At 41.9% G+C, this 19,394-nt stretch overlaps 1 protein-coding gene across 1 annotated transcript in view; it reads left to right on the top strand.

Moving 5' to 3' along the window:
- The window catches only part of ZBTB40 (zinc finger and BTB domain containing 40), a 74,929-nt gene that overhangs the window by 7,152 nt on the left and 48,383 nt on the right, over nt 1-19,394 (top strand). Inside the window, exon 2 of the mRNA XM_047725137.1 lies at nt 15,964-16,052. The gene's annotated coding sequence lies outside the window, so the exon portion shown is untranslated. The remainder of the gene's footprint in view (nt 1-15,963; nt 16,053-19,394) is intronic.

Below are 19,394 nucleotides of genomic sequence, written 5' to 3'. Positions count from 1 at the left end.
AGATCATGACCTGAGCCGAAGGCAGCGGCTTAACCCACTGAGCCACCCAGGCGCCCTCTTATGAAAAATTCTTATCAGGGTACCTCCATGGCTCAGACAGTTAAGCACTGGCTCCTGATTTCAACTCAGGTCATGATCTTGGGATCATGAGGTTGGGCTCCACCTAGGCATGAAGCCCACTTAAGACTCTCTTTCTCCTCCTCCCTCCCACCTGCCCCGTTTTCTCTCTCTGAAAAGAAAGGAAGAAAGAAAGAAAAGTTCTTATTTTTTGCCTATTGATTTGAGATGCTGTTTTAATTGGATACTAAACTGTTGTATACATTTGGGTTTCTTACTGGATTTTCTATTTTGTTCCACTGGTTTGATTGTCAATTCACATGCTATTATCTTAACCATCTTAATTTTAGAGGCTTTATAATTTTTTTTAACATCTGGAAGGGCCAGTTTTTCCATATTGCTCTTTTTTAGTGTTTTTCTGGCTGCTTTTGCTTGTTTATTCTGCCATATAAACTTCATAACCAATTTGTTTAGTTTTAGGCAGCAACAAATGGATGGAATTTCTTTTGAGATTATGTTAAATTTATTATTTAGCTTAGAACTGACATCTTTATGATGTTGAGTCTTCTTATCCAAGATCTTGGCCCATCTTTCCATTTGCTCTGGGCTACTTTTGTGACCTTTCAAGAGTGTTTTATGTTTTTTCCTATAAATTTTGTATGCTTCTTGTTAAGTTTGTTACATTTTCAGTCTTAATTTTTTTTTTTTTTTAATAATTCCTTTTGGAATCCCTCCAGAACTACTCGAGGGGTGTTACACACCCATGTACTCAAAACTTTTTGTGTATCATTTCAGATGGTTCATAGATGTACCCCCAGCCCATCCTGTTATATTGTCCCCTCAAAGACCCTTCTCTTGTCTGACCTCCTCCTTTCTCAGTACATAGCTCTGTGTCCTACATACAGTAGGCAGTCTGTGCATATTTGTTGAATGGATGAATAAAGCAGGAAGGGAAAGATGAAAGTGGATAAAAGAGCGAGCCTATAAGACCCATATATGGAAAGATTGTCCTTGTACAGACATCCAGATACTCCTAAGTGTACAGTCTGCGGCTGTTAATTCACTGGTTTCTAGTATGTTGTTCTCCTTGACCTCATCCCGGAACTTTAAAAAATAGCATGTTGATAATGATAGTTACCATTTACTGAATACTACAAAGTTCCAGGCTCTGGCTAGGTATTTTCCATAATTATTTCTGGTAATCCTTACAGCCACTAAGCAATAGATATTAATATCTCCATGAAAATATGGACGTTTCATACACACAAAAGTGTGACTAGCATTGAACTCCCATATACATGTTACCTCCCTTTTACAGTAGAGGAGGCAGGTTTTGAAAAATTAAGTAGCTCAAGGTTGCAAAGTTAAAGTCAGGTTTGGAACCCAACTCTTTTTAGCTCTTTATTAAGGCTATTTTTCAAATTTTAAACTCCCAACTGGCCAGGGAAAAACGGAAACAAGGGAGATGGTCATGAGCCACTCCATTCTAAACTCCAACTCACAGTATCACTTTAGTCGTCCTTTCTAGTATCGCAAAGATTCCCCTTGCTTCCCTTTGCAAACACTAAGCCCTCCCGTCACCCCTCCCTCTTGCTTCCCTTATGCTCTGCTCTCACTTGCCTGCTCTTGGCCTAGTTTTATAAGTGGAGTCCAGTATTAGTTGACTTGTAAAGGCCTGCCAGTGTTTTGAGACCCAGCTCTCAGCATGATATTGGGAACATAGTAGGAACTTATGAATTTAAATAACAGTGAAATTTGCTGCTCTTATTCATTTAGCCCATAGGTTTAGTGTGGTACTGTAACTTGTGAATGATGCTCTGATGGCCTGGCAGTCATTAGATCTGACCCCCCCCCCCCCCCCCCCTAGATACTGGCTGCTCATATAGCCGGTGCTCTGCTGTCAGCGGCCCTCAGTTTCAGGCAGGTTCGAACCTTTTTAAGGTCAAAGTCCGAGACAGCAGAATAATTGGCCCCTGGAGTTCTGGGATTTTTTTCTCAGGCAGTGAAGTGTTGAGGATGAAATTTTCCATGTCTTCCTTTGAACATTTTTGAGCAAATGCTATGGAATCCCATAGTTCTTTCCCAAAGCTAGAAGCAATAGAGAAGTTACCCTCTTTTGCATTTTGTTGTTGTTGTTGTTAGCTCCCCAGGTTAACCCCTTGTTAGCCTCAAGCTAACTCCCTCGTTATAGACAAGAGAAAGCTAGAGATGAAAATTATTCCTGCTTCTTCAAAGACAGAAAACTTTCAGAACTCAAAGGAGAGGAGGCTGGAGCTCATCTGCCCAGTGTGCTCAGAGGTCTAGTGAAGGTTGGGTGAGCTGCATGGTGCCACAGTGCTCCAGTGCTGCTGATACTCAGCTGCTGAGGTGTCAGAAGAGTAGGATTCCAAGCTGAAGGTGATCTGTTCTTGCCTGTGCCATGTGTTCTCTGAGAGCAGGGTTATGCTGAATTTCTTCTCTCTATAAGGACAGCTTTAGTTAAGGGTGTTTGGCCGGGCTCAGTAAAGATTTGCTGGTTGGACAGGGACACACTGTCCCCTGACTAAGGAAATGGGGTCTTAGAGCCCTAGCCCTGCTCATGCTGCATGGGCTCTACCTTCCCCAGCAGCACCATCATGTGCCTCCTGGCCTTGACAAGGGTGGGTGGCACCTTATATAGCACAGAATAAGTAGCCTCTAAATTAATGGCATCTCTTCTTACTTTAAAAACACTTTATTTATGTACACTCTCAATGATGAGCACTGGGTAATGTACAGAATTGTTGAATCTCTATATTGTACACCTTGAAACTGACATAATGTTGTATGTTATTATACTGGAATTAGAAACAAACAAATAGCAGCAACAACACCCCCCCCCCCCCCCCCCCCCCGCTTTCTTTACTATGTATCTCTGCACTGCCTCTGAACAGAGACGTGACCAAAAAAGTAGGAGAAAGAATGAGGGATCAAGAGCTTCACTGCTTTTTCAGTTCCCACGCTTGGGCAGTATCCAGCGGGGAAGGTTCCGGCTCTGGAGTCAGACAGCGTGGGCTCATTTACCGACCCTAGTGCTCCCCAGCTTTGTGATTTGGGGCAAGCCATTTACTTTTGATAGGACTCTACTTTCTCGTTTGAAAGTGGAATTAATAATAGTAACTGCCTCACAGGTTTTGCAAAAATTATGTAAGGCTACCATGCAAAGTGCTTGGCATGGTGCCTGGGTTATAATAAACGTTTGCAAATGTGAGCTCCTATTGTTAGATCCCTACCTTAACCCTTCCGAACTGTGTCTTTTTCCCTTTCCAAAATGTGTTTTTCATTGCTGTCCCCTTGAAGTGGGTACCAAAAACATAGGTAACAGGAAGGGTCTCATTTCTGACCTGGAAGATCTTAAGACACTCGTCAGCACCTCCATTTCCTCATCTACACAATGTGGGAATTGGGCCAGGTGATTTCAGAACTTCCTGTTATCTCCTGCTAATTTTCAGTGAATTTAAGGCTTTCCGTTCTTTCAGATTATAGCCCAGTACTAGGCCGCTATGAGAGGCCTGACCCACCCCATTTCCTTACTGACTGCCATCTCAGACCAGCTGTTTGAAACTAGCAGTGTGGTTGTCTATAAAGTCTGTTCTTTAAAAAAAAAAAAATGCAGTATTTGACATTTGACATATAAGATACATACATAACTTATATAAGTGATATAGCAGAGTGATTTTAAAAAAGTCCATCTGTGAACTAGTTATCCAGCCTACGAACTATAAAATCAAAGTTTGGCAGGTGGATTTTTATGTTTCCTTTTGACATTTAATGAATGTTTACAGTGTTACAGGAGATGTCCTTTAAGTATATGGACTCATATACACACAGGCTTATTAGTGCTTATAAGCCACCCCACCAAAAAGTGCTAATATCCCCATTTTACCCACGAGGAAAGTGAGGCCTAGAGAGTTAGGTCTCTTGCCTAAGTCACACAGCTGTTGAGAGGGACAGAGCCGTGATTCGCCCCCTGGGCTCTCGGGTGGGCTCTCGAGCCTCTGACCCTTAGAGCTGGGCACCAGTCTCTCCAGTCACCAGGGCTGGTTTGGTATTATGTAGTTGCCTGAGCTCACTAATTTCTACATTAAATGGGTATCTCTGAATTTGAACTTTGGTATGGTGTTACTGTGTGTCTGGATTGATTATTCCCAGCTGAGCAAAAGCCTGTTCTCATAATTGAGTTGGTGAAACCTCAGAACTTACCCCCATCTTCAGATCACTGCAAGATGCTTGTAAGTACCAGTGACAAAGCCAAGAGCCTTTTCTTTTTTTTTAAGCACCTAAAAGGTTGGATATAAAAGCATCGGAGTGATGATTGCTTGTTGAGACTCTTGACTGCGGGATGGAGGAGTCGCAGTAGGTGGATGACAGTCGCAGCCCCCAGTCCCTCGCTGGACCACGGTGTTGCTCTAGAGATTTTGCAGTTTGGCCTGTGAAGAGGCATCTGAATCGGAGCAGCACGGCCCTCCCCTCCCGGCCCTCCCCTCCCGGAAAGGCAGGCAAAAGACAGATAAGCCTCTCAAAGCCTCCTTCCATTAGAATAGCCTTGAAAAATCACTTGTTTCTAGGAGTTCTAAGATAAGAGGCCACAAGCAGTTTGTTGTGCTGACCGTTTTGATGTTTTGTCTCACTGGGTTTTATAGAATGTCTCCAAAGAAGAGTTTCATTAGAAATTGAGAGAATCTGGAAAAAGAAATGAGTTTAATATAATGGTTATTATGGGCTTATCAAGAATCAGATGCTGTCAGTTTTGAGATGTGGAAAACCACTTTTCTAGTGGACTTTAGTCCGCTCTCTCTCCACCTCCTTGAGAATATAGTGGTGGGGTGGCAGCGGTGGTAGTGAGGCTAGTGGCTAGCAGCTGATGCATTTATTGAGCACTTACTGTGTCCTCAGTGCATACTGCGGTGCTTTAGGTGTATTAACTCATTTAATCTTCTAACCACCCAGTGAGAGAAGTACGAGTATTTCCCCTATTTTGTAGATGAGGCACCTGCGCCCCTCAAGCACACACTTTGTGATTGGATGTTCAAGCTCTACACCAGGTAGCCTGGCTCCAGCTCCATCCTTTACCACTAAGCTACACTGCCGCTCAGGACAGCCGTGGACCCTCTGCCCCGGGTAGTGTGCAGTTGGACAGCATTGTGTTGAATTTGGAGAACCCATGGACTCTTCTTTCCTTTCTCAGTCCATGAACTCAAGTTTAAACCCCATGCTAGACACGTGTAAATTCCCTGCAGGTAGAGATTCTATCTTACTTAATTTTGCTTGGTACATAGTAGGAACTGAATAAATGTTTAATGAATGACTAGGTTGTTGGAAATGACACTGGCTTTGAAGCCAGCCAGACCTATCTGGGTTTCTATTTTTAAATTTCCTTGTTATAAAAATAATACATGTTTACTCTAGAAAAATTCTGTAATGTATGAAGAAGAAAATAAATCCTCCATCATGACACTACTTAGGAACCCACTGGTAGCATTTTGATATATTTTCTGTCTTTAAATGCAAATGTGTACATGCATGTACATACATTTTCTCTTTTTTAAAAAGATTTTATTTATTTATTCGATAGAGATCACAAGTAGGCAGAGAGGCAGGCAGAGGGAGAGGGGGAAGCAGGCTCCCTGCTGAGCAGAGAGCCTGATGCAGGACTCTATCCCAGGACCCTGAGACCCTGACCTGAGCCTAAGGCTGAGGCTTAACCCACTGAACCACCCAGGCGTCCCATCAGTTTTAAACCAGATAGGAATTATATATACAATTGCATGCTAGTTTTTTTTCCTTTTAGTATATTGAGAGCATTCATCATGTTATTAAAAATCTTTAAGAGCCTTATTAAAAAATTTATTTAGATATAATTCGCATACCATACAGTTCATTGTTTTAACATACACAACTTAAAAGTCTGTGTAACCATCACCACTTTATAATTCTAGAACATTTCCGTCACTCCAGAAGAAAACCCCATACCCATTAGCATTCACTCCCCAACTCCCCCCTCCTGCCAGCCCCTGGCAACCACTAGTCCACTTCCTATCTCTATGGATTTTCCTGTTCTGGACAGTTCATATAAATGAACCCTCCAGTACGTAGCCTTTCGTGACTGACTTCTTTCACAGAGCATAGTGTTTCTAAATCTCACCCCTGTTGTACGTTTTCTATGTTCTATTCCTTTGTATGGCTGAAGAATATTCCATTGTATGGATATACAACATTTTGTTGGTTCATTACTCAGTGGTGGATGTTTGGGTTGTTTCCAGGTTTTGGCTGTTGTGTGTAATGTTCCATGTGTGGATATACATTTTCATTTCATTTGGGTTGGACCTAGAATTGGAATTGCTGGCTCATATAGTATCTGTTTCTTCCACAGTGGCTGTACATTTTCCATTCCCACCAACTGTGTGTGAGGCTTCGAATTTCTCCACATCCTCGTGACACCTGTACTTTCTGCCTGTGTGTGTGTGTTTTGTTAAGCATCCTACTGGGTGTGGGGTGGTAGCTCGCGGCAGTTTCGATGTCCATTTCCCGAACGACAACTGATACCGAACATCTTTTCATGTGCTTAGTGGCCATTTTGTATATCCTCTTTGGAGAGAGATTTATTCCAATCCTTTGCCTGATTTTAACGGGCTTGTCATTTTGCTGGTGAGTTGTAAGAGTTCTGGATACTGTATTCTGATATGCTATATTTATATATTCTGGATACTAGACATTTATCAGGTAAATGAGTTGAGAGTATTTGTTCCCATTCTGGGCTTCTCTTTTTGCTTTCATAACAGTATCCTTTAATACACAAAAGTTTTTGAAGATGATAAAGTCCAATTTGTTTATATATTTATTTATTTTTGGTTGCTTGTGCTATAGGTATCCTATAGAGTACCTAATTTTTACTGACTGCATATTTCATAATATGTCTGTATACCATATTTACTTAAAATCTTCATATGGTACAACTCAGTTTCCAGTTTTTTTTTTACCAGTGGTGCTATTCTTCTGAATTCAGTATACATAAATAATTCATTATATCTCTAATTAATTATTTCCATGTAGATGGGAGTCCTAGAAGTGGGTCTAAAGGTATAAATATTTAAAAAAATTTTCTTCTATTATGGGCTTATCATTTTTTTTCATTTATCTATAATTATACAACTGATATGTAAACATTCTGGTAAAACATTCAGACAGTGCATATAGAGTATATCCTTCCCAACCCCCCCAAATTCTCATGTCTCCCTCCAAAGATACTTTTTATAGCCCTAGATGAGCAGATTACTTACTGTATTACTTCTTGAAGGATTTTTACCAGTTTATACTTTCATTGGCATTGTGTAGGCACCTGTCTCAGTGCTCCCTCCCTTGTGTTATTAATACAAGTATTATTATTTTTTTTTAAAGATTTTTTCATTTATTTGATGGAGAGAGAGAGATCACAAGCAGGCAGAGAGGCAGACAGAGAGAGGGGGGGAGAAGCAGGCTCCCCGCTGAGCAGAGAGCCCGATGCGGGGCTCGATCCCAGGACCCTGAGATCATGACCCGAGCCGAAGGCAGAGAGGCTTAACCCACTGAGCCACCCAGGCGCCCCACAAGTATTATTTTTATAATAATAGCAGCTAACACTGAGCATTTACTGTTGACAGGAACTTTGCTAAAACAATTCAGATGCATTATCCCATTTCTTCTTCACACACACACACACACACACACACACACTGTAAAGATGTTAAGGTCACAGTGATTAAGGTGACTTGCTCAAGGTCACTAAGCGTTTGAGTTAGGCTTTAAATTGAAGTCTGCCAAATCAGAGTGCGTGGTCTAAAACTACTGCTTATCAATTAAATATTATTGTTGCAAAATTTTTCCAATTTGATCGCTTCAGAATAGCATCAGTGTTTTAATTTGCATTTCTTTAATTATTCATAAGGGTGAACTTTTTGAATCAGTTGGACTTTTTTATTTCGTTTGTGAGTTTTCTTTGTCCATTTAAAAAAATTTAAATGTTAATTTGTTTTCTTTATTGATTTGTATGAGCTTTCTATTCTGATATTAGCCACTCATTTTTCACTTCTTATGACACACTTATCATTTATCTTTTAGTTTTGTTGATACTGTTTTTTTGGAGGTTTATATTTTTATGTTATCACATCTTTTGGTTATTTGTGATTTATGTGTAAAAAAGCCTTTTCCATCATGACCTCAGTTACATATTCATTAAATGTATTATCTTTTAAATATCTTAATCACTTTAAAAATGTGGTTTTTCTATTATTTTTGTTAAGTCACAAATCTACCTTATAGTTCTACGAATAACAATGGATTGGGGAATTTGGAATCATATATTCTTTGAGACACTTTTGGGCAGTTTTCTGGCTTGGGGATAATTATTTTCTCATTGAAAGAGCTATCAGGGATTGATATTGAATCAACATCAAAGAAAAGAATAGTAAATGTGCTGTCTCCCACACTTAGTGCTAATGGCCACCAGTCTGTGAGATATGTGGGAAGCCCTCCCTGCTTAGCCCCTCCCCTGTTTTGTATATTTAGGAGTTTGGTATTTTGGCTCAAGTGCTGTCTTGAAAACCCAGAAATCTGGGTCCTGGGTTTGGCCATTATCTAGGTACATGACTTGGCAGGTCACTTAATTTCTATATCTTTTCATCTGTAGAAGGCCTGAATTACATAGTCTCTAAGGATAATTTTAGTTGCAAAATTCCCTGACTTTTATTATCCTTCTGATGAAGAGTCATTTCCCCTGTTTGGTATTGATAAATACTTTTTAAAAAGTTGTCATTAGTGATGTGTGGCAGAGTGGCTGAAGAGAGGCAGAGCGACAGGTGACAGAAGTGCATGGGGGGGGTGAGGGGGTGAGGAGCAGGGGGAAAGGGAGTGAGGACTGAATCTGGTAATAGCCAGGGAGAAGTTAGAGGGTTGCTGAGTTTGAAGTGAGCCTAGAGCTTCAGTGGGTGAAGCTGCTTGCCGGGAAAGTGGTTCTGATCCCATAGATGCTCAGAGCGCACCGAGTGGAAGCCCTGGGGCCGTGGCAACAGGAGCGCACTGCCTGCGTCTGTAGAGGGAGCAAAAACTCAGCACGTGGTCCGAGCTACTAAATACGTGCACAGGGTTACCTCAGAGACAAAGCTGAGTCCTGCTTTTTCAAAAGAGAGATGGGAACCACCGAAGAGTTCAGGCAATAGAAGGGACACGGCAGAGCACTTTGTGGGGCCGTGGTAGTGTACGCTGACGCTCAGGCTGTACCTGCCCGGGCCAAGGCAGATGCCCCCAGTTCCCACTGAATGTTGGTAGCACACAGTCTCTTCTGATGACACTTGACTTCGCTGCTGGAATTTTGTCGCATGTAACTGTAAAGAGTAGGCCTATTTCAATAATACATGAACTAATAAATTCACTTTCTAATTTATACTTCTTTTAGGAGTGAGACTGTGTTATCGAACCTCCAAAGTCCAATTAACTGTGAGACTTATATGGGACCGTGTTTTGTATCTGGAAGGTTGACAATCAGACTAGACCTTTTGGTAAATTAAGTTCAGGCCATCAAGGGAAGTCTCTTGGCAGGGAGAAGCCAACAGCCTGGCTGCTGCAAGGACACTCTTTCCGGATACACCTCTCCGTCCGTCTTTTCAGCAGAGACCGGCAGAAGGAAATAAGGCATCTCAAATTCAAGTGCTCCTGTCAGGCCAGCCTGCAGCACATCTCTGCCTGTGGAGAGGGGTTGAGGAATGCTAACACCCAGCCCAGAAATTCTGTCAAGACTAAGGTAGTAATTAAGAACTGGGGGCCAGCAGATCTGCATTTGAATGGTGCTCAGACTTTTTAGCTGTATGGTCTTGGGCATAACCTGTTAGACATTAGTTTCCTCATCTGTACATTAAGGGTAATAAGGGTATCTACCTCATAGAGATGTTAGGAAAATGAATGGAAAAGTATTTGGACAGCGCTTAGCACAAGGCTGGACGTTATTACCATCATGGAGCAGTTGGTGACCTTGCCAAAGGCCTTCAAGAGATTGAAGCATATGGAAAAGAGCAGAGACCGGGGGATTGGGCAGAAAGGGTGTTTTAATCACTTCTTACTCACCCTGTTGCTGAGGGAGGAATTCCTACCCTAGGGTTATGGGGATGGCTAACACATGACACCAGACACGGGCAGATGAGACTGGCCGCAGCTTTTATTAGTCACATAGACTCACAGCCCCAGAGGAGGACACAGTCTGCTGCTCAGGGCCACACAGGCTTGCCCTCAGGAGCAGAGTGAACCATCAGGGGCTGTGGGAGGTGGGCTTTGCAGGATCTAAAAGGTGGGGTGCCTCCTGGTTTCTGCCAGGGTATGTGATTGGCTTGCTAGAATAATCTTGGGGGCTGATAAGGAACTGAAACCCACTACTCGGGGTAGACAGGAGCTGGACCTTAGTCCCTTTGATAAGGAGGATTGTTTGGCTCAGGGACCTTGTCTACCAGAGCAGAATGGGTAGGAGAATTTGTAGTTAGGTCACTTGAGGCCTTCCTGATTTTACCAATTGTCAGGCGAGCACGTAATATTGAGCCTTGATTTTAGACTTTGTGCCACAAGAGAGAATGCAGGTCTTGAAACGCTGTTCCATACAGCTGTCGGGGAAACCCAGTAGAAGGCTATGGAAGATCAGTAGAGTTGCCTGATTCTGGGGAAGACAAATGGCGTAATGGCTGGAAAGGGAATCCACAGGGGTTCGTACGTAGTGTCATAAGCAGAGATCTCTTCATTGTTTGCAGTTAAGCGTATTCATGGATTGGCTCTACCATCCTAGGCCCTTCTAAGGCCTAACCAGGTTCGGCTGACCACGTTAGATCAGGAGCAGTTTGACTTTTGGTTACTTTGGCAGCAGCCAGGGAAGGAAGCCAGACTAACCGTGGAAGGCCAGACTGCTGAAATGTATTCTGCAGGAGCTAGGGTTGGGGCCAGGCCATAGAGCTATTCGCCTCAGCCGTGGTTATTGGAGTCCTCCACATCTTGTAGGTTTTATTCCCAGAGCTGTTAGGGAGTTTGCTTTTCTGACTGGAGCCAAAGACAAGTGCAAAAGGGAAGGATTTGAAGATGACTTGAGATTTTTTTAGAGGTACTTAAGACATAATAATTTGATATGAAAAAAGTGATTGGAGAACAGGGCTTTACGGTGCTTTGTTCCTCAGAGAGGGTTCTTGGACCGACAGTGTCCGTATCACCTGGAGCTTATTAGAAATGCAGAATTCAGGCCCTACCCCAGAACTTCTGGGTCAGATTCTTCTTTTCTTTGACAGGATCCCAAGTAAGAAGCCCTTTTAGTGGATAGAAGGGCAAGATATTTAGGTCGGGCCGCCTGGATTAAGATCTCAGTTCCTCTTCCGATTTGCTGTATGATCTTGGGCCTGTTCCTGAACCTATTAGGATTTATTGTGAATTGGGTTTACCTATCTTGCTGGATTGTTAGTATTAAAGGAGGGAACATAAGAAGTGCTTAGAAACACAGTAAGGTACTTAATTATTAGTAGCTCTTACTAGTAATTTGGTAAGATCTATAATTTGGCAGAATATGAAAAGAAAGAGCAGGGATATCATTCTGGCTAACTCTGTCATGAGACATGAGTTGATAATTGTGAAAAATACAGTCTCCTGGGCTAATGGGGCAGTGGATGTGGTTGGCTCGCTAACCAGTTCCCTCAGGCTGAGACCGTAAGTGTACTTGTTTAGTAACCAAGTCTCGACAGCTGTACTTCCTGATGGCTGCTGAGCTCTAGGAAGGGAACATTATCTGCAGAAGTGGTAGCTAAGTCTTGGCATCCAGCAAGGCCTTCGCATTATAGAGGACAGAACCGTGGCGTGAGAACAGAGACCCGGGCTTACTTCTGCCCCTTGGTAACTCATGACCCTTAGTGCATTTAATATCTCTGAGCCTTAGTCTTCATCTGTAAAATGAAGATTAATGGGATGAGGTGTAAATCCCAGCACACAAGCAGGTATCATCCCGGTGTCATCCTTGCTTGGTTTCTACCATTACTGCTCACTAGACAGCATCCAAAGCCCCAGAGGAGAAGTTTATCCTTGATGCCGCCAGCCACTTGAGAATCTTCACTCCTAGGCTTTTTCGGAGCTGTTCAGGTTACTTGGATTTCCCAGTGACCAGAACATACCATAGGAAAGCACATAGGCCATTCAGGTATTGCTGTAAGTCTCAAGGACTGAACCGTAGGAGACCAGACTTTGGAATGGAATGATGAGGATGATCATGATAATACCGTTTGTTAGAAACAACAATGGCAATACACAGGACAGGATACTACCATGAGCCCAGGGATGCCAAATACAGAGACCTTACCCCTTACTACATGTTGGTGCCTTTCAGGCCCTCCGTGTAAGACAGGACCAAATGACAGCTGTTTTTGAACTTGAGAAATCTGGGCCCACTAAAAGCTGCAGTCACCCTTTTCTGACCTCACCCATCCACCTTGTATTCTCAGAAATAATTGCTAGTGGTTCTCTTTTAACTTAGCTGATTCCTTAGATACCTTACATTTTAAATCATCTTTTTGTGTGTAGCAAATGCCCCATTTCTTGTCTCTGAATGTGTGATCTTTGCTCTAATTATGTGGAGCGTGCCTGTTACTTCACCTGACTCTGGTTGTTTGTGAGATACTAAATAGCCATGGGGTTAAAGCCGACTCGGATCAAAGAGCAACTCAGCCTCCCAGGACCTCAGTTTCCTCCCTTAAAAAGGGAAGAGATTGGACTAAGGTCATTTGGTCATGCGACAAGAGTACCAAGAGTACGTGATAGATAAAGTAATGAACTTCTGTTTGCTGAAAGCAATGAATAGGGCTCTCCAAGGTCTCTTCCAGCTCTCTGGTTCCAGCAGAGCCCAGGCATCAAGGTAGAAGTAAAGATTTTATTCAGGAGAAAGGGATTATCAACAGCAATGGAACAAAACAAAACAAAAAAGAAACAAACAAACAAAAACTTTAAGCAGATAAGGTTGCATTGAGCCAGACTGTAAGATATGTCTTGGACTGTGAGATAGATAGGCCCAAAGGAGAAGGCAGAATTGTTAGGGCAACCAGAATCGAAGACCCTTGATTAAGTAATAGAATGGCTTTTCTCTCGTGTATGTTGGAACACACAAATCCAGGCAGAAGTGGGCCCAGCTTCTCCATGGAACTCCATAATACAGGATGTCTGAGGCTACAGCCTGTATAGACAACGTAATAGAAGAGGCCTGTTTTTCCTTTCCATTGCCAGGCACTTTCCTTATTAGTCCAGCCCTCCTGTCACTGGGAAAGCTCTGCTTTCATTGTGCTATTCCTGCGTCAGAAGCTCCTCTCAAAGCAGGTGGGGGTTCCTCTGCTCATTTTCTGCCCCCCCCCCCCCCCCCCCGCCCACAACCTCTGTAGCCTTGTGCTCCCCCCATCCTCTTCCACCAGTGGTTTTGGAGACCCACCCTGGCCAGCCCAGTGTCCATAATAATGATGGCAGCTAGTTACTGCATGTCCTTCCAGAGCCGGGTGCACTGCCGGTGTCCTGGACACATACACGATTTCCAGCACACGGGCCAGATGTGCCTCTTCTGGAGCGGAGTTCCTCTTCGTGCCTCTTCTGCCTGCAGCTCTCCACCTTTCACCCTGGCCTGTTGGAGTTGTACCTCACTCGCGTTTCCCAGCTGCCGCTCTTGCCTTTTCGTTGCCACTCATGGGATCTCTCTCTGTTGTCTCTTCTTCCTGTCCTCCTTGTCTTGTACGGATTGAGTCCTTTTAAGAGATCTAGCATCGGATCAGCTTTATTACCAACTCCCTGTGGACAAAGATCTTGTTTTATATTTCCTTTGAATCCTTCACAGCACTTAGCATGTGCTAAGTAAATAACGGGCAAATGACCCATAATGGGGAATTGGATGACCTGTGTGTACAGTATAATAATGAGTGAATGGCAGGTCCAGTTCCTGAGGTACAGAAAAGAGCCTCCTATGCTCTCCAGTAGTGTCAGCAAAGGCCTTTGAGTGCTTTGCTGAGGACATCACCAGCACTTGTGGATTTCAGAACATCTATTGTATTTAAGTAAGCGGTGCACATCAAGAGTAAGGCTTCAGTGTTGTATCCCCCCTTGTTCATTAAAGGGGTTCCATGTTTCTGACCAACTATGACTTAGTTCTCACTTTTGCCTTTTCTGGTTTTTCTCTTGTTTCTTTTTAACTTAAACAATCCTTAAACTTTCAGATCCTTTTTGGAAGTAGACAGAATAAAAATGTAAATGAATAAATAAATAAATATTCTTTGTGCTCCTTTTAGAAAGCTGGCCTAGTTTCCACTTTGTGTTGAATCCCCATTTGTGTTTTGGGTCATTATGCAGCACTTGGTTCAGCCAATTAAGTTTTTTCTTCCTAAGTATCTTTAGTCTATATCAGTATAGTCTTTTCTTGAGGCTTTAATATTGTTCCTTTGAGGAACATCCATCTTTCTGGTGCTCTTTTGTTGCTTAAATGTTCTTCCCTTGGGACCTTTGACAATTTTCCCAAGCCTAGAAATTTCAGTAAGTGCTTAATAACATAATTTAGGTTGCCTCTATACAAGCATCTACAGGACTTCACTTAGAGATTCCAACACACAGCGCTCTAGCCCTGAAAGTTACACTTTCACAACGTTATATCCAGTGCTAAGTTCTCTCTCCTCAGTTTAACTTCCCTACAGAGGGCATTGGGGGAAACAGTAAAGTATGTTAGAAGCTCTAACATTTCAGTTGTGAGATCGGCAAAGTGTAGTTTAGCCTCTATAGTACATTTCAGTAGCCCCCAAATCACCAGTGTATCCCTTATGATTATATATTCGATTTATTTAATAACAGTGTTCTGTACCTGAAAGTGGTCTACAAAGATTATATAGTTTGATTGTTTATTTACAGATAGATACTTCAGCTGTCAAGTCAGATGGCTGGTTGCAAAACTAATGAGGATGATTCATAGTGTCTAGTAATAACTATCACATGTAGTTTCTATGAGCTGGGTACCGCTTTAAGTATAAACTCGCCCACTCACTAATTCTCTTGTAAGTAACAGCTGACTTTTTTTTTTTTTTAAGATTTTTTTATTTATTTACTTGACAGACAGAGACCACAAGTAGGCAGAGAGGCAGGCAGAGAGAGAGAGGAGGAAGCAGGCTCCCTGCTGAGCAGAGAGCCCGATGTGGGGCTCGATCCCAGGATCCTGAGATCATGACCTGAGCTGAAGGCAGCGGCTTTAACCCACTGAGCCACCCAGGTGCCCCGATAGCTGACTTTTTAAAAACCCAGAGAACCTCTCTGCGTTTTAAAGATTTATTTATTTATTTGAGAGAGGGAGAGAGCGTGTGCGTGTGTGTGTGTGCGTGTGTGCGTGCGTGTGTGCGTGTGTGTGCGCGTGTGTGTGCGTGTGTGTGCGAGCTGAACACAAAGCCTGACACAGGACTTGATCATAATCATGACTCTGAGATCCTGCGACCTGAGCTGAGACTAAGAGTCAGACACTTAACTGACTGTGCCACCCAGGGGTCCCATCTCTCCTTGCCTTTTAGCAAGAAGGTCCAATCTGTTTATTATGACTGTAAATACATTTGGACTTATTTCTGCCTTCTTCAGTTGCTTTCTATTTAATGCAATTTTCTTTTGCCTTTCTTTTTTCCTTTTCTCACTTGCTTTTGTATTAATCACATTTTCTTTCTTTTCTTTTGTACCTGAGTTTGCAATACTTGCTTCTATTCCCTTACAAGTGTGTTAACATACACAGTTCATTTAGGCTAAAGACTAAAGTCAGTCATTGTTTTTGTCTTCCTCTCAACTCTTGGGACACCCTGACTCTGGTCTCCTATCATCTTCCATGTTGTTGATTGTTCATTTCAGAGAGGCATTGGATTTCTACAAATACAGACTTTAGAGCCTGGCTGCCGGAGTTTGGACCCCAGCTCTGCCACACATTCGTGTTACCCTAGGTAAGTTATGTTACCTTGCTGTGTGACAGTTTTTTAATCTGTAAAATGTGGATAATAAGAGAACCTACTCCATGGAGTTGTTGAAAGGAGTAAGTGAGTTAATATATGCAGAGCATTTAGAACAGTGCGTGGCACATAGTAAGCTTTCAGTAAGTGCTAGCTACTATAGTTACCATTATTCTGTATTGTTTTTAACCTCTCCTTCCAGTACCCATTTTTAAACAGCCAGTGCATTTTGAGTATACCAACACATTTCTTAATTTCTTTTTTATTGAGGTATAATTAACAACGGAGCTTACATATTATACTTGAAGAGTTTTGACAGATATCTACTCTTCAGGGGCACGTGGGTGGCTCAGTGGATTAAGTCTTTGCCTTTGGCTCAGATCATGATCTTAGGGTCCTGGGATCAAGCCCCGCATGGGTCTCTCTTCTCAGCAGGGAGCCTTCTTCTCCCTCTCTCTCTGCCTGCCTCTCTGTCTACTTGTGATCTCTATCTCTCAAATAAATAAAATCTTAAAAAAAAAAAATCTACTCTTTAAACACCACCCCCCCCCCAAAAAATGTAGAACATGTCCATTCCCCAGGAAGTTCTTTTGTGTCTCTTTCCATTCATTTCCCTTCCCTACAGCATCCCAACAACCTCCACACTACTATCTGATTTTTTCAGATTAGTTTTTTTTTTTTTTAAAGATTTTTATTTATTTATTTGTTCCATCTGGAACACCTTCTCATTCTGTCTTCTGTGTCCTTTAACTTCCCTTTCATATTTCTGTTTTTATAAACTCTGCTACTTTCTGAGTAATTTCCTCAGACTTCTCTTCTTAATCACAAATTTTTCTTTAGCTGTTTTCTCATCTATTATTTAATTTATCAATGGGCGAATGTCAGTGACTTAGTTTTTTTTTTTTTTTTAAAGATTTTATTTATTTGACAGAGAGAAATCACAAGTAAGCAGAGAGGCAGGCAGAGAGAGAGGAGGAAGCAGGCTCCCCGCTGAGCAGAAAGCCCGAAGCGGGGCTCGAACCCAGGACCTGGGATCATGACCTGAGCCGAAGGCAGCGGCTTAACCCACTGAGCCACCCAGGTGCCCCAGTGACTTAGTTTTTTATAGCCAGAAGTTCTTTTTCACATCTGACTATCCTTTTTCCATATTATCTTGTTCTTTGATTCTGACTTCTTTCATTTTGCCTGTTTATTAAAATGAAATACAATTAATTTACAGCATTTTAAATTATATTCTATTGCTTTTATGGTTTTCAAATCTTGGGGCTGCTGTTTGTGCTCCTGCGTTTAATGACTTTCCTTCTTGTGGTTCTTATCTCCTCATGTGACTTTTCAAGTTGTACTTTTTGCCTTTTGGGGGTGGTGCGGGGAGCCCCCTCATCTGTGACACTAGCAGTTCTCTGTCTGAGCAAGTCTCCCCTTGTCTGATTCTGTTTTTCTTTCTCACCTCCTACACCTATTCTCATTCCCCTCCCACACTGTAGGCACCCACTCTAATATATTTGATGAAATATCTTTGGCTACACATGTGGCTTTATCAAGTAGATGGTATTGTTTTGATGGTATGTTTTTAACTTGTAGAAATGCTGTTACGCTCTAGAGCTGACTGTGGTTGTTACTTTTTCCCTCAATACTGGGCATCTATCCGTGTTTCTGTCCTGGTAGCTAGTTAGTTATTCCTTCTTTCTAATGCTCTATTTTCCATAGTATACCTCCTGAACCTTTACTTACACTCTTTTAGTGAGGGACATCTAAATTGCCTCTGATCTTCGTGCTACCAAAAACAGTGCCCCAGTGATCTTTCTCTCCATGCTTCCTTATGGACCCATGTAAGAATTTTTCTAGGATAGGTGTGGAGGATATGATCACTGGGTTATAAACAGATATATATACAGAAATTTTCACTAAATGTTAGCAGAATGTTTTTCAGAACAGCTGTATAATTTATATACCCACTAATGGTGCCCTAGATTCAAACTCAAGTTCTACTGTGTTACTGTGAGATCTTGGAGAAATTACTCAACCTCCTGGGCCTTAGTCTCTTCATCAGTAAAAGGGAATAATTACAACATCTGCCTCGTCAGGTTGTTGAGAGGACAAAATGAATTAGTACATGTAAAGCATATTCCTGAATATAATAAACATTTCCCGAATACAATAATCATCAGATAATTGCTAGCGGCTATTAATTTTTTTAAAGATTTTATTTATTTATTTGAGAGAGAGAGAACATGAGCTAGGCAGAGGGAGAGAAGGAGAAGCAGATTCCCCACTGAACAGGGAGCTCGATACTACGGGCTTGATCATAGGACCCAGGGATCATGACCTGAGCCAAAGGCAGATGCTTAACCCACTGAGTCACCCAGGTGCCCGGATTACTGCTATTATAACAACTACTATTACTCCTTGTTGATTAATTAAAAATAAGTTTTTCCATCTCTGAATTACATCATTTGCTGGTTACATCATTTGCTCCTTTTCCCCCTTGGATTTTAATTTTTTTCTCTAGATTTGCAGAAATTTCTTAAATCTTCTAGGTATTAATTTCGCATTGTCTTTAAACTTTACATAATTATCTCCTGAAAATTACATGTTATCTCCTGAATTTACCGTTTGTCCATTGTCTGTTATTCATGTCTTTGATAGAAACCTTTATTATCACTGCAGTCAGATTCATCATTCCCCTCCCCCCTTTTTTGGCATTTGGGGCATTGTTTAAGAAGTTTCCCTTCCTTGCTTCAAAGACACCTTCTGACATTTTCTACTGTTAGCCAGTATACGTTTACTTTTCATGTTTGTGTCTTCCTCATATGGTTTGTAATAGTGAGCTCTGTTCTATGTTTTTCTTCTTCACTATGTGAGTCCCTGTGCCTTGGGTTGTGGAAGTACTCTGTTTTTTTTCTGCTGCATGTCAGAGATCAGTTTTTATATTAATTTCTCAGCTCAGGATTCCTGTATGATATGAATTTGCATACCTACACATGCCTCTCTGTATCATAGGCCTGCATTTTAGATTTCCTGTGGGTGCTTTCCTGAGCCAGTGAGCAGGGTTTTTTAGACTGCATATCAAGGAAGGATAGGTATTTGAGGCTCTGGGCTTTGTGCAAGGGTCTCAGTTTCAACTTGCCCACCTTCTACCTGCCTGAAGCTGTATTTCTAGTATCCATGTGAGGATTAATGCTTTTCCTCCAAACCTAGAGTCTGTATTGGAGTTTGAAACCCCTGTGGGCCACCATGGTCTCAACACCCACTTAATGTTCCAGTTTTGATTTTTATGTCTCTTTCATTTTAGGTGCCTGAGGATTTCCTTTTTTTTTTTTTTTAAAGCTTGACTAT

This window comes from Lutra lutra, chromosome 4 (assembly GCF_902655055.1).
Source record: "Lutra lutra chromosome 4, mLutLut1.2, whole genome shotgun sequence".
NCBI classification, from domain to species: domain Eukaryota; kingdom Metazoa; phylum Chordata; class Mammalia; order Carnivora; family Mustelidae; genus Lutra; species Lutra lutra.
This window is presented reverse-complemented; position numbering and strand designations above follow the sequence as displayed.